This window comes from Diadema antillarum, unplaced genomic scaffold (genome assembly GCF_040938485.1).
Source record: "Diadema antillarum isolate AM-2024a unplaced genomic scaffold, OU_Dant_1.0 scf00000049, whole genome shotgun sequence".
In the NCBI taxonomy this organism is placed as follows: domain Eukaryota; kingdom Metazoa; phylum Echinodermata; class Echinoidea; order Diadematoida; family Diadematidae; genus Diadema; species Diadema antillarum.
In genome coordinates, this window is record NW_027270938.1 from 3,309,064 (window position 1) to 3,322,409 (window position 13,346).

A 13,346-nucleotide genomic window follows, 5' to 3' on the forward strand; every position below is an offset into this window, starting at 1 on the left:
GATCTTTGACCTTTTGACCTTTGAGGCAAAAAAAAAAGGAAAAGAAAAAAAAAACTCTCCAGAGAATTTCTATTAGGTTACACATGCATACATCAAGTGTAAAAAAATAATAATAATCCTGCTGGCATTGCATGAACATGAGGGAAATAGTAAAATTTTGAAGTGTTGCACTTGACCTTTGACCCCCTGACCTTTGACCCCATGAACCCTACATTCTCTAGATAATCACTGCCAGTCAGTACAGTACTATGTTCCATGAAGATACCTTGAACAATTTTCAAATTTACAGAGAAAAAAAAGAAGTTTTAATACTTTTACTCGACCTTTTGACCTTTAACCTTTGACCTCATGACCCAAACTTTCACCAGAGAATCTAAATTGGGTAATACATGTATACACTAAGTTTCAAGAAAATATCTTCAGGCATTGCATAGATATGGTGGAAATAGTGAAATTTTATGTATTTGACCTTGACCTTTTGACCTTTGACCTTGAGCACGTGCACCCAAAAGTTGATAGGCACAACTTCACCCCCTAATACACATACATGCCAAGTTTCATTAGGATACCTCAACAGGTTTTGATAGTTACCTTGTCCACAAAATTCATTACGGACGGACGGAAAGACGGACGGACGGAAGGACGGAAGGACGGACGGACGGACGGAAGGACGGACGGACGGACAACCCGAAAACATAATGCCTCCGGCACCACTTCGTGGCGGAGGCATAAAGATAGGGCAAGAAAAAAAAATCAAGTTCAGGAATGGAAAGTATAACGCCTATTATAAAATGGGTTCAAGAATGTAGCCAATTAGAAGTGCTGAAATGAGTCACGTGTGCGCTCTTGACTTCCTTTAATACTAACATACGCGGCTGTGCAAAAAGTGTGCAATGAAAAAAGCATAACAGCACGGCGTGTTATGCTATCCATGAGACATTACAGAGTGAGTGTAAATACCCTCGAGTGTGCTGCATCTCCACTATTAAAGCACTCTCACCAGTGTATCATTTGTATCATATATTACAATCATGTGCCTTTCATTCATTCTGCCAATTTGTCCCTTTCCGCCATGTCTGCGTCGCAAGTCACCATATCCACTTATTACTTGGTGTTCAAGTTTATTAACTCCCCACCCCCCTGCAGCTTTTCTACACATCAAGGATTCCACCTTTAAACCAAAACTTCATACTGGTATTCATGAGAAAGAGGCATACATCACGACATCATGAATCAAATCAAATACGATGTAAAACGCTTTCTACAAGCTTGCACAAGTCTATCACGGAAGGGCATCCTCCTTTCTGAGTAAATATCCAAAGTCATTTTGCTTCACTATGAGGTGTAAATGGGTAACCGTGGTGATGTCACCACTGTACGCAACACTCATTTTGGCATTGCACTTAATACAACTTTGTAGCTGGCAGGACACCTTGCATGACGACACCTCTGTTCACGATTGCACTCAAATTCACCGGCTGGAGGAAACCACACCTACAAAAAAGTGTATGGAATGCTACTCGTGCACCAATTTATTACTTGAACCTTGACCTTAAAACAAAGCAAGATCTCATATACTGTAAATGCCATATATTTAGCGAGTCTAATTTTTCTCGAATCGGGACTTAACCTGACAATTCCACTAGTCGTTAGATTCACAATTGTGGAGTACAATAGTGAACAGAGAATTGTGCGCATGCACTGTGCATGCATGTCAGGATCAGAGTGAATATTTTTGTGTGTTGTTATCAAAATTCGCAAAATAGCACCTTACTCACAAAATGTGTACAAATAAAAACCCTGCAAAATGTATGGCATACACATAGTAGATTAAATCGATAAGATCAGTGCAAAGAACAGGAACATTTAATAGCATGAGTGAGAACCATGAAATCTTGAGGCCAATTCAAGGGGCACATGTGCATGGTGGGACAAGAGGTATAACAGAATTCTACACCAAACAAAGAGACATTCTCACTGCACCCTGCACACTCGGGCCCAACTGTGACTTTGACGTGACCCCCACCAGCCTCCTCAGACCGCAAAAAAGGAGACAATCCAAACTAAAGACGCTATCGCTATTCCCCAAGACCCCCGGCTCAGGTGCTGAGCAGGTTGGATATTAGGAATGACAGGAAATTCGGGAGATTACCTTGTACACCGCGCTGTAATTCCTCGCAAACCGTCTTTATCTTTGACGCATGCTTTGACCGGGTCACCTTGACTTTATAGGAACCTGGAAAAAAAAATCAAAACATAAATACAAACAAATATAGAAGGGTGTTTTCGTCAGTACAATCTGAAGGGAATACATATATCTTTGAGTCACATATTTTTCACATTAAACTTTTCTGTCAAATCTCTTCTGGTGTAAACATATTATTCTTTAAGTCATTCTAAAAAAATTCTAGGTATTGTTTTTAGGGTGACAAGATCTCACACCTCAATATATTGCACATTATCTGGAAAGCAGAAAAACTGTTTCGCTTTCCAATATTTTCACAAAAGAACATCAATGCTGACATTTTCCAAGTTGAATTTGATTAGCAATTCCAGCAAATGAATAATATTTCATATGGTATCCTGTGCACTTCTAAGGAAGAAAACTGCAACACAAAAGATAGTTTGTGTTGGGGTGGTATAAAGAATAACGCACAGCAAATTGTGATGCAATACCAGGAAACTTATTCCATGTATCACACACATCTGAATCTTGTTAATACATATGCACAGAGCATACACCTTCAATGGGGGTGAGCTGTATGTTCACTGACCCCCAGGCCTTAGAACTTAACCATTTGTAAATGTGATCTACAATGCCATGTGAACATGTTACCACACGTTACATGATAGATTTGCCCCATTATCTGTGTGGACTCAGTAAGGACTATACACAGTTTATGCGGATACCAGAATTAGGTAAGGAGAGGGTTCAATGAAATATTTCACGGATATAGAGGCAGTGTCTGATATAGGGACAGTATTTGTAAATTAATGCCCATCAGCTGCTCTTTTATGACAAATAACTACAGTTTTCAGAAAATTTAGATAATTTTTGCAACTTATAGATATTTAGGCTTTCACCTATAAACAATACCAGCAGTTACAGCAACATACGTATGTTAAGTATACTGTCTGCAATTTTGTACAATCTTCGAATTGCTTACATACAGTCCGTAATCGATGTGGCTTGCCATCATTAGAGTAACACAACATTCTTGCTTGAGTGAATATTTGTCATACTGTAATTTCCTACTCTGAATACCACCGATGGGTAAACTGAGTGGTTGTGCTAACATTTCTTATTGGCCAGGGAATTTCCAAGACACGCTTCTCAGCCCTTCATAAGTCTTATTCTCGCCCCTCATTACAATGCAGCCTGCAATCCTGGTTTATGGTACACCTCTGCTCAGCTCATTGCAATTAGGCTATTACTGAAAAAGTGGAAATTTTTGCGTGACTAATATTTCGCGCTTGGCCGGGTAAAAGGAGTTTCGTGTGTTTTTAATTCCGTGGAATCAAGACATCCCACACAGGAAGATATGGCAAACAAAAATATTCATGTGCTTTTGTTTTCACCCTAGTTTCTGGTTGCATGAAATGCGCGAAAATTTCAACACCGCAAAAATTTCCACTTTTACAGTACCTTTGTCATCCGTTTGCTCACTGTGAGGTCTGGGGCCCGTTTCATCAAACCTGTCATCAGTGACAAGTTGTCACAGATGTGACAAGCTACTGAAATCCTTGCATCTGATTGGCTGAGAGAAAATTTGTCATAGAAATGTGGCAGTTGTCACTGATAACAGGTTTTATGAAACGGGGCCCCTGGAGGAGAGACTAGCCCTGTACTCTCCTGATCATGGTGATGGGTACCCTTTTGTCAAGGCCCTCTCACTGTATGACGGCTCTATTTAAACCGGTGATTGAAGCGAGCCCAGCAAAGCGTGACAGTGCGAGGGCCTTTGGAGATCTGCTTCACACATTATTATTCATGACAGATGAATCTTACTGAATAGTCACATTAAAGGAAACCAAGACTGAAAGAGAAATGTGGATTGAGTGAAAGCAGCAACATTTAGTGAAAGTTTGAGGAAAATCGGACAATTGACGCAAAAATTAAGAATTTTTAAAGATTTGGTGTTGAAACCGCTGGATATAGAGACTATTTGAGTTCATAACTTTCACTTTTCTAGCAAATAATGAAAGAGCACTGCTTTCAGAAAGCAGAGGTAATAAGTACTACCCTTAACACAGGTCAGCATCAAGTTGATGGAATATGTAGCTTTCATGAAACATGAATTTTTGTGGAATTCCCTTTCTTATATTTTATATATGCTACACCTTCCCACAAGACAGAGTCCATTGGTATCTGCCCCTCCCCCTCCACGGTCACTGCTTTTAATCTCGGAAGGGCTGAAAAAATTCACCTTCCACCATTTGGAATTTGCTTGCAATACATCAAAAGGGTCTACCAAGAAAGCTTACCTGCCTGACACCATTTGTCAGGATGATGAGTTGTTTTAAAGCATTTTGAGATAAAAAGTGCAGAATGATTTCAATCGCAGTACATGACTTTTATTCTACAGTAGCCCTTCCCGTTTAGCACTGTGGGACTGTAGAACAGTACGAGATGATTGATCATGCCCTTGCAATCATATTTTCCAACATGGTGCATGAGATTCATTCTAATGCAGAAGATTGGGTGGCGCAATTTGTCAATTGTTGATAATGGATTATGAAAAATTACGTACCAACCACAATCAGGCAAGTTCTGAGAGTGTGGACTTCCACATTTTGGTCGTTAACAAACTGAAATTGTGTTATTAGAGTCTTATTCCACACATTTCTTACGAATATGTGTACAACTGGAATGAAATCAACAGTTCGGCAGGCATGCAAGAACTATTTGGGGCTTTCAATACTTATTTCTCTGAAATTGTGCCTCTCCTATCACAGAGCATGTGATACAAAAAAAAAGATAGATAGAACTAAAAGTTATGTGGGGGGGGGGGGGGGGGAAGAATAACCAAAGGTAACAATGGGACTGATCAATGACTGTTGGGGCTAACTCACTGAATACTGGGCGGGACACCTTTACTGCCTGCTATGCAAACAGTGGTGGGGACTGCGGGGGAAATACCCCAAGTGCGTTAGACAAACATCATTCCCATTGCCTCCCCCTCAAGTGGCCAATTGTAACTACCCAGGTCAAAACCCACAAAAAGTTGCATATGAAGATTCTTTGTAATTGCAAATGGACCAAAATATGCCATTTGGGTTTCATAATCAACTCTATTTGTCTTTGGTACCCAGGAGTGTTATCTTTTCTCTACCTGCTGTTGTAATTTGGTGGATTAGAATAAAGCCCAAATCATGATATTCGCAATTTTTTCTGGATCATATTTTTTTCCCATCAATACTTCTGCACAGCATGCCTGAGTGATCCTAATCTTTAAATCTTGAATTATTACAATTCCATCGCCTCCCTCTTCCCTTCCCCACCCCCACACCATTCTAAGAATTTACACAATACAAATCCAACTGTGGGAGAGAAACAAAACATCTCTCTGCACACATATACTCTGAAACTGCGGCAACAACTCAAATACTCTTGGTAACCTATGACACCACATCTATCCTTTCCTAACATCATTACCTCCGTATTACACATCTCGCAACAGTGCGTTAGGCATTATTTTACTTATCAGAATCTCTGCTCATTCTTATCTTCTTCATGTAACACTCCTCCCACCCATGCTATCAGTATTTACTGCCAGCGCCTGAGATAGACAAAAGTTATCGTCAGTATATCTGGCACAAAGAATGTCTTAACTGGATAAAGCAACAGATGGTTCTACAATGTACCTGCTTTCTACAACTGTGCACATACACGTAGTCAAATAGTTATCATAGTGAAGTTTACACTTTTATACGAGGTGGCTTGACTTAACGATACAATGTCAGGTAGTCGAGTGGGTGATAATCATGATGATGTGATAATCAAACCAGAAGTTAGGGTCCATGTGAATGCTCTTATACACGGTAGTTCACTAACTTCAAGACATCTTGACGTTCACTCGGCAGTGGTCGTGGGTACTTTTTGGCGTCAATGAAAAGGGACATCCCCTACCTCCAGCATAGTAGCCATAGTGGTCATGTGAACCAGTTCATTAATAAGTTTGTGGTTTTGCACACGTACTGATCAACTCCCTTCAAAGAAAAACCTCAATATTTGCATTCTAGCATGCAACATGAATGTACGCACGCAAAGTGTAGTCATGCATGTTAATATTGAAGAAGCACGTACATAATTATGTACATGGTACCAACACCATTTGCTTTGGACAAACTATCGGATTTTCAAAGGACCATCATGGGCCATGGGCCAAAACCTGCAACCTTCCACGTCAGGAGGTGCTTGTTGATAAAAATATTTTAGTCTGAATACTGACAATAGGTCAAGTGTGACCAAACCATGTGTAAGAGAAGTAAATTCCCCTATCATCAGCGGCAGTTATCAATCCTTGATAACGTATCATGTGAACGTACCGGCTTTGTACCATCTGACTCAACCAGAAATATTCACGGCATGAAACTTTCGCAAAATGGAGTTGACGGCCCTTTTTTGTGGCATGAAACTTTCATGAATTCACCGGCATTCAATGCATTGTGAGGACACGAACTTCTATTCAAAGCTCATTTTTCTTTTGTGAATCTTGGAAATCTTGACATCATACCCATGCATCATTCATTCTTTGCAAAGTTGAATTTTTTGACTTGTACATTGAAACTCTTCACCTCACCCTCATGCAAAGGCGACCGCTTATCACCAGACTTCAAATGGCACTTTAATTGTCACTTTTATTGCACATGTACACGCTACAAGGCTGACAGATAAAAACCAGCAGTCAAAAAAACAGAATACAATTATCTTTCAGGGTCTACTGGATGTCATCATCTTCATGCACTGTAGATACGGGTATGTTATCTCTATTTCATGGCTGCAATTAAGTCATTGACATAAAATACTCAGGGTGGAATAACAGTTACTGCACATCTCCTCCACATGCAAAGAAAACTTACACCATGCAAAGAGTTTATTTTTGACAGGAGATTTCTGAAGCTCATTACACAGTGTAGTACAACTCTTGGGGGATAGAATCTAGTATGAAAATGCTGAACTCGCCACACAGACGCTGGTTTTGAGCCTATTAGGTCAATACGCTTGCACGTTGCAGAAAAATTTCACCATCCAAAACATGACGGTGGCATCCTGCCAGAAGCACTGATGCTTTTCAAATGACGTAAGCTGATACAAAACAATTTCCTCCAGACACCCTTGTGAAACTACAAAAAAAAAAAAAAAAAAAATGTTGACAGGGAATTACGACAAGTTTGTCACATGAACGCCACGAGGGGGTGATCAAATAAAGTGGGACATGCTTAGAAAAATTGGAAGCATAATGAAAATTTTCATATCACTTGACGGCCGGGATAAAATAAGAATGTTCCCATTTACTTTCGTTCACATGCCACAGGTTTTCATCTGGTCGTATGCAAAGGAACTGCATCATGGGTTGTGCATAGACACACACACACACACACACACACACACACACACACACACACACACACACACACACAGACAGACACACACACACAGTTTCTGGTTTTATAGTATGCAAATTTGCGAGAGGCACATAAACTTTGACATTTTTCAATAGTGTCATGAATAAAAGGATCAGTTACAAATTTAAGAATAAAAATACTGTAACATTTGGCAATTAAAGCAAATGATACCATAACTTATATGAACCCCAAATGGCTCGACTGGAATAGATTTTTTTTGTCATTCACACTTATGAATCACTGGCCAAGTGAATATATTATATATATATATATATATATATAAAATAATAATAATAATAAAATGATATAAATATATATAAAATAATATATATATATATATATATATAATAAAATAAAATATATATATATAAAATGAAATAATATATATATATATATATATATATATATATATATATATATATGGGCCGTGATGCGAGAAAAGGGCCCTTTGGGCATTATATACCGAAAATGAGTTTTCACCTCCATATTGTAGAAGAAACTCTGACGTATATGGATATGCAAACCTTTGTCTGAAATTCCACGCGTAAATGCTCCAATTACGACATTCAAAACAGCATGTTTTGCCCAAATCCTGTCACTTTTTGATGCGTCTATAGATGCATTTCCGCGTAGTTAGCTAGTTGATCTTTTTTGCGCGTATTGCTTTGTTAAACTTCCGCGCCGTTTTCTAGCGTTTGCGCACAGCGCCGTTAAGGGCCCTTTTCTCGCGTCACGGCCCATATATATATATATACAATGTATATTAAAGAGATACAGCACCAAAACACAGAAATGTGGCTTCTGGGGCATGATGGATTGAAACTGATAGCAATAGAAAAACCAGCAGAGAGACCCTAGAGTAGTTTTGACAGCTGCATGATTGAGTGCTCATGAGCTTACAGTGGCAGGCACTATCTTGTTTCACGAAATAAGACCAGTTTGATTGTACTACTTTTACTGTATATCGATGTTGGGGTGACAAAACCTAGTATATCAAATATATGTCAAATGTTCAGGAGAGCAAAACAATACAGCAGCCAAAAGCATCAGAACAAATGGGATCGCCTTTCCTTTTACATGCCAGGGTGGCTTCGTTTTGGGGGTTAAGTCTGCTAGGATTTGGACAGGGCACCACTTGACTGATTATGTGATGATAACTCCAAAAAAGAAGTGATTTTCACCAAAATATGTGACACAAGCATTTGTCACCCCAATGGCAATAATATGGATTATTTACTGTTGGGTTGAGGTCCAGACAGGTAGTCCAAAGGGCATGTCTGATCAAGAAATTAGCCCAAATGTGGAAGGGCATTTTGTCTTCAATCAGCCGATTATTGAAATTTCTCATTTCCACAGTCGGTCACGAGTGGCAATTGGATTTTATTTTTCCCACGGATGGAGAGAGTGTCACAGCCAAAGGGGCAAATGCTCTAATTCTGATCACAGAGCCGTGGGTGGAAGGCTACCCCATCCCTTTCGGTGACATCCATATGTTTTGGCGTGACATTTAGACACAAGAGCCACTCTGCGGCATCATGCGCAATTCAGGACTGTGGGGTATTTCGTTTGCCAAGAGTGTCTTAGCAGCTTGAATGGCACTCTCATTGGCAGGTGGAAAAAATAAAAAGGTTGGTTAAACACCAAATACATGGATCTCTGTTTTGTATACTCTCAATCTATCAGATTTCATACGTTAACTGCACATTGTATTCATTTACCATTGAGAGCATTGGGAGGGGTTATGACATTTGATGCATATTTATTCAGTCACAGCCGACGACTATAATTAACTCCCCCGAAACCTACGAAATGTTTTGAATTTTCAACCGTCATCGAGGCACTCCGAATCGGGCGTTCTCATTTTCACCAAAATTTCACCTTCTCATATCTCCGCTATACACTGACCAAAATCGCTCCAACTTTCAGTATTGATGTAAAATGATGATTTCTATCCACACGAAAAATCACGAGAAACGATTTAGCATTTTTTAGAGTTATTCAACATTTCATGTTTCGCTGTCTCGGAAAACTACCCTCCGACTATTTCCAGACACATCTGGTCGCACCACTAAATATTCATCAAACTTAACACACATATTCGTAAGACATGTGCGGACATTAGCGGAGTGCTGCTCGCTTTGCCGAAGACCTATTTTTGAAGTTACAAGTGAAAATAAATGAAGTGTTTTGTCAGAAATCTCAAATTGTGCTGGAGCAGCAAACGAGAATAAAGACATCATATTCTAAGAAAAACTGATTTGCGCTTGTGCAATGAACGGACATTCCCATGCTGCACCGATCCAGCGAGCTGACTGGTCGATGCGTACTGTTACTGTGCGATGCAAGTGGCTGCTGCGGATGCCTAGTACATGAGAGTAGGTCGCAGGGTGTCGATAAGTAGCAGAGTACCGCTGAGGACTTCGCCACCTCATAAACAAGCACTTACTTTATCAGAACTTGCCTAAAGAAGCAAAAATGTGAATGTCTACCATGTATGATACCACTTGTAAATTCATGACGTTTGGATCATTCGGACTCTACGCAGAGTTTACTGCACTAACAATACAACTACGAGTTCCCGGTAGGAGTTACGATCATAGTACAGGTGATGTGAGCACCACAAAGATGTGGTTACGTGGGACTGTACCCTGTCTTCCCGTGTGGGAAAGAATATGAAATTTCCTGCTCGGAACGAAGGTAGAAAGTGCACCTCTTTCGATTATTTCCAGACATATCTGGATGCATGACTTCTCATATGTGATATCTTAGTGTTCCGTAAAGAAATACATACTGAGTAAAACATAGTTGCAAGTTTTTTGTTGTTCACGAAGTCAAAATGTGAAATTTTAGCAACAATTTCTGACAATCATTTTCCGTTTTGAAAGTGAAGTTCTGCTCCATTTTGGAATATTTTATCGTCGTTATTTAAACAAGGTAACATAATGGCAGGTTAAAATGAGGTTTTTACTTTTCATAACCGTTTGGATTATCAAAAAATATGAATTAATAGTAAAGTGACAGCAGTTTTGCTGCGACACTTTGCTAGCAGTTTTGCTGCGACACTTTGCTAGCAGTTTTGCTGCGACACTTTGCTAGCAGTTTTTGTGCAAAATGTGTTCATTCAAGAGGAAAGTGAGGTCATGTCAAAATGAAAACAGAGAGTTAATTGCACCTGTCCGCTGCGACTGTATTGGTGAGTTGTATCACAATACATCCTACCATATAAAAATTTTGCAATCAAGCCTAAAATGTGAGGAAATACACTATTTTTCTCAATAAACTACAACTGAAGATTGTTTATTCTAGAAACAATTATATCATAACTATATTGTTCACATTTTGTATTGTCAACAATAGTTAACATTGATTATACTGATCAACATTTTTACATACTTGGTTGTTTCTATCCCTAACTTCCATTTCAGAACCATTTTGAACCACTGAAGCTGGGGTTTTTTTTTTGTTTCATCTGCAAATGGTAAAAAATGCCTATGAGGACACAATAACCCCAAGCTTTTCTCTTTTTTTACTTCCAGAGATGTGCCCCAACTTGTTCAAAATTATCGCATTGTTACTGTATTTGAATTTGTGTATACTGTTCGCTGGAAATACAAAATGTCATTGAACTGAACTGAACTGAACTGAATGGATGCTAGGGAGCAGATACAATAAACCAGGGAGGGGGGAAATCCTCCGTGAATAAACACAGAACAGCAGTGACATCCAGCAATCTTTGCATTGGGGATTTTGGGTCGCATCTGGTGATTTTTCACGTGCCATGCAGTGACATCGGCAATTTGTCCTGATTTCAGGAACTGATTTCAAGAGAAAGCAATCATTCTGCCAAACAAGATTCATCATAATTTACAATAGTTTTGATGATAGCAGCTCTTGACCTAAAGCCACAAAATATAAGAGCAAAGCTTGAGCAAAAATTAGAAATTTTCTTTGCATGGAGTCAATTCTGGATGGTGCTTCAGGTACTCAATGTTTCTTGGAACCTGAAGACCCCAGCTTGAATTGTTGACAATTTCACCACCTCTTCAGGTAATATTTCCATCGACATGCAGGGTAAGAGCTTGCATTGAGGTATCGTATGATGGCCACAGCATATACTATCTATACTGAATCTTAATCAAGGTCTTCCGTCTGCTGTTCACAGAAACGGAATAGCATACCCATCTGCTCCACATCTCCTTATGCAATCCCAAGAATCAAAGTTACTTGTACAAGAGCATGCAAAATGCCAATTTCCATCCATGGCCTTTTTCAATAGTGTTTGTGTGTGTTGCCTTCATGAACAGCCTTTATACGATTCGACATTGTGGGAGGGGGGGGGGGGGGTAGATCAAGAGTTTAGCAACTGCAATCAAACTAGTAGAGAAAATGGTGTGTCTAAAAGGGGCCTTGGCTGCTACTACATGCCTTATTTACCATGTTAATCTTAGGTGTAATCTCTGGCTAAATCACTTTTATCAATCACTTTTTCAATCAATTACGATTAACCTTGATGAGGAAATAAAAAGGAGCTGGAAAGATAATGATTTAGATGACTGCTAATGTCATATTAACTGATTGCATGTTGCCTCAATATTTCCAACCACTATTGCCATTTGCATGGGCAGTCTCATCATGAGACCAATCCAAAAGGGGTTAAGTATATCATGACGGGGTTTCAACTGAACATGCCTGGTTTTACTTGGAAACCAGGAGTTCGTCAAACAATGATATGAAACTTGCTACTACAAACTTCAAAGCCGTGTTATGTGTACATACAAAACACAGGAGTGTGGCACACGGCCAAACCCTACAGCTTTGAATGTTACACTACAACTAAACAGTGTACACAGTATGGGATACCATTGACAAGCACAAGGACAGAGTGTTGACCACTCATGGAAGTGGCAGCTCTGTTGGATACTGTAAAACGAGGAATTTTCGTGTGCATTTCAATTTCGTGAAATTCGCGAGCGCCAAGATTCGCGAAATTAAAATGCGCACGAAATTTTTGTCTACACTATATGCATTGAATGCCAGTGGCAGTTCGCGAAAATTACATGCCGCAAAAAAGGCCGTCGGCTGCAATTCGCGAAAAATTCATGCCGCGAATATATCATGTTTTACAGTACACAGAGCATTATAGTTTGCAACCCTAACGGCAAAGGCCAAAGCGGTTACATGTAAAACCTGGGTTATGCAAAATGGATCCGTTTACTGACATATAAAACCAGATGCACACATACATATACATATGTGTACATGTTACGGCTATCTAACCAGGGTCATGCCAGGCAATCAGAAAGCATGTCGGAGCCTAGTGCCAGATGGAACAACAGGTAATGCATGCAATCTGGCTTCCAAGTACTGAACTGCAATATTTAATGCAAGTTCGTAGTTAGCTCATGTACACAGTGATACAAATGGCCTTTCTTTTTTTCTTAGTTGGTTACTCATGTATACATTGGTACAAATGACCTTACTTATCTCTCAGTTGGTTAGGCACTTCACTCATTTTCAAAGCGGCATAATGCATTTAAGCTTGCTTGAAAACACATGCTTCAGAAAACATTTTTTAAAAGTATTGTGGATCCAGATGGTCATCTGGATCACTACCAAAATTCAGTCAACCATGCCTTGTGCCATTATCAAACTTTTCCTGCAAGTTTCATCCAAATTAACGTTCACAACTTTTTGAGTTAGTTTACAAACAGACAGAC

General features: G+C 39.4%; 1 pseudogene; it reads right to left on the reverse strand.

Annotated features, from left to right (window-relative positions):
* The window catches only part of LOC139715480 (uncharacterized), a 50,914-nt pseudogene that overhangs the window by 12,612 nt on the left and 24,956 nt on the right, over positions 1–13,346 (reverse strand).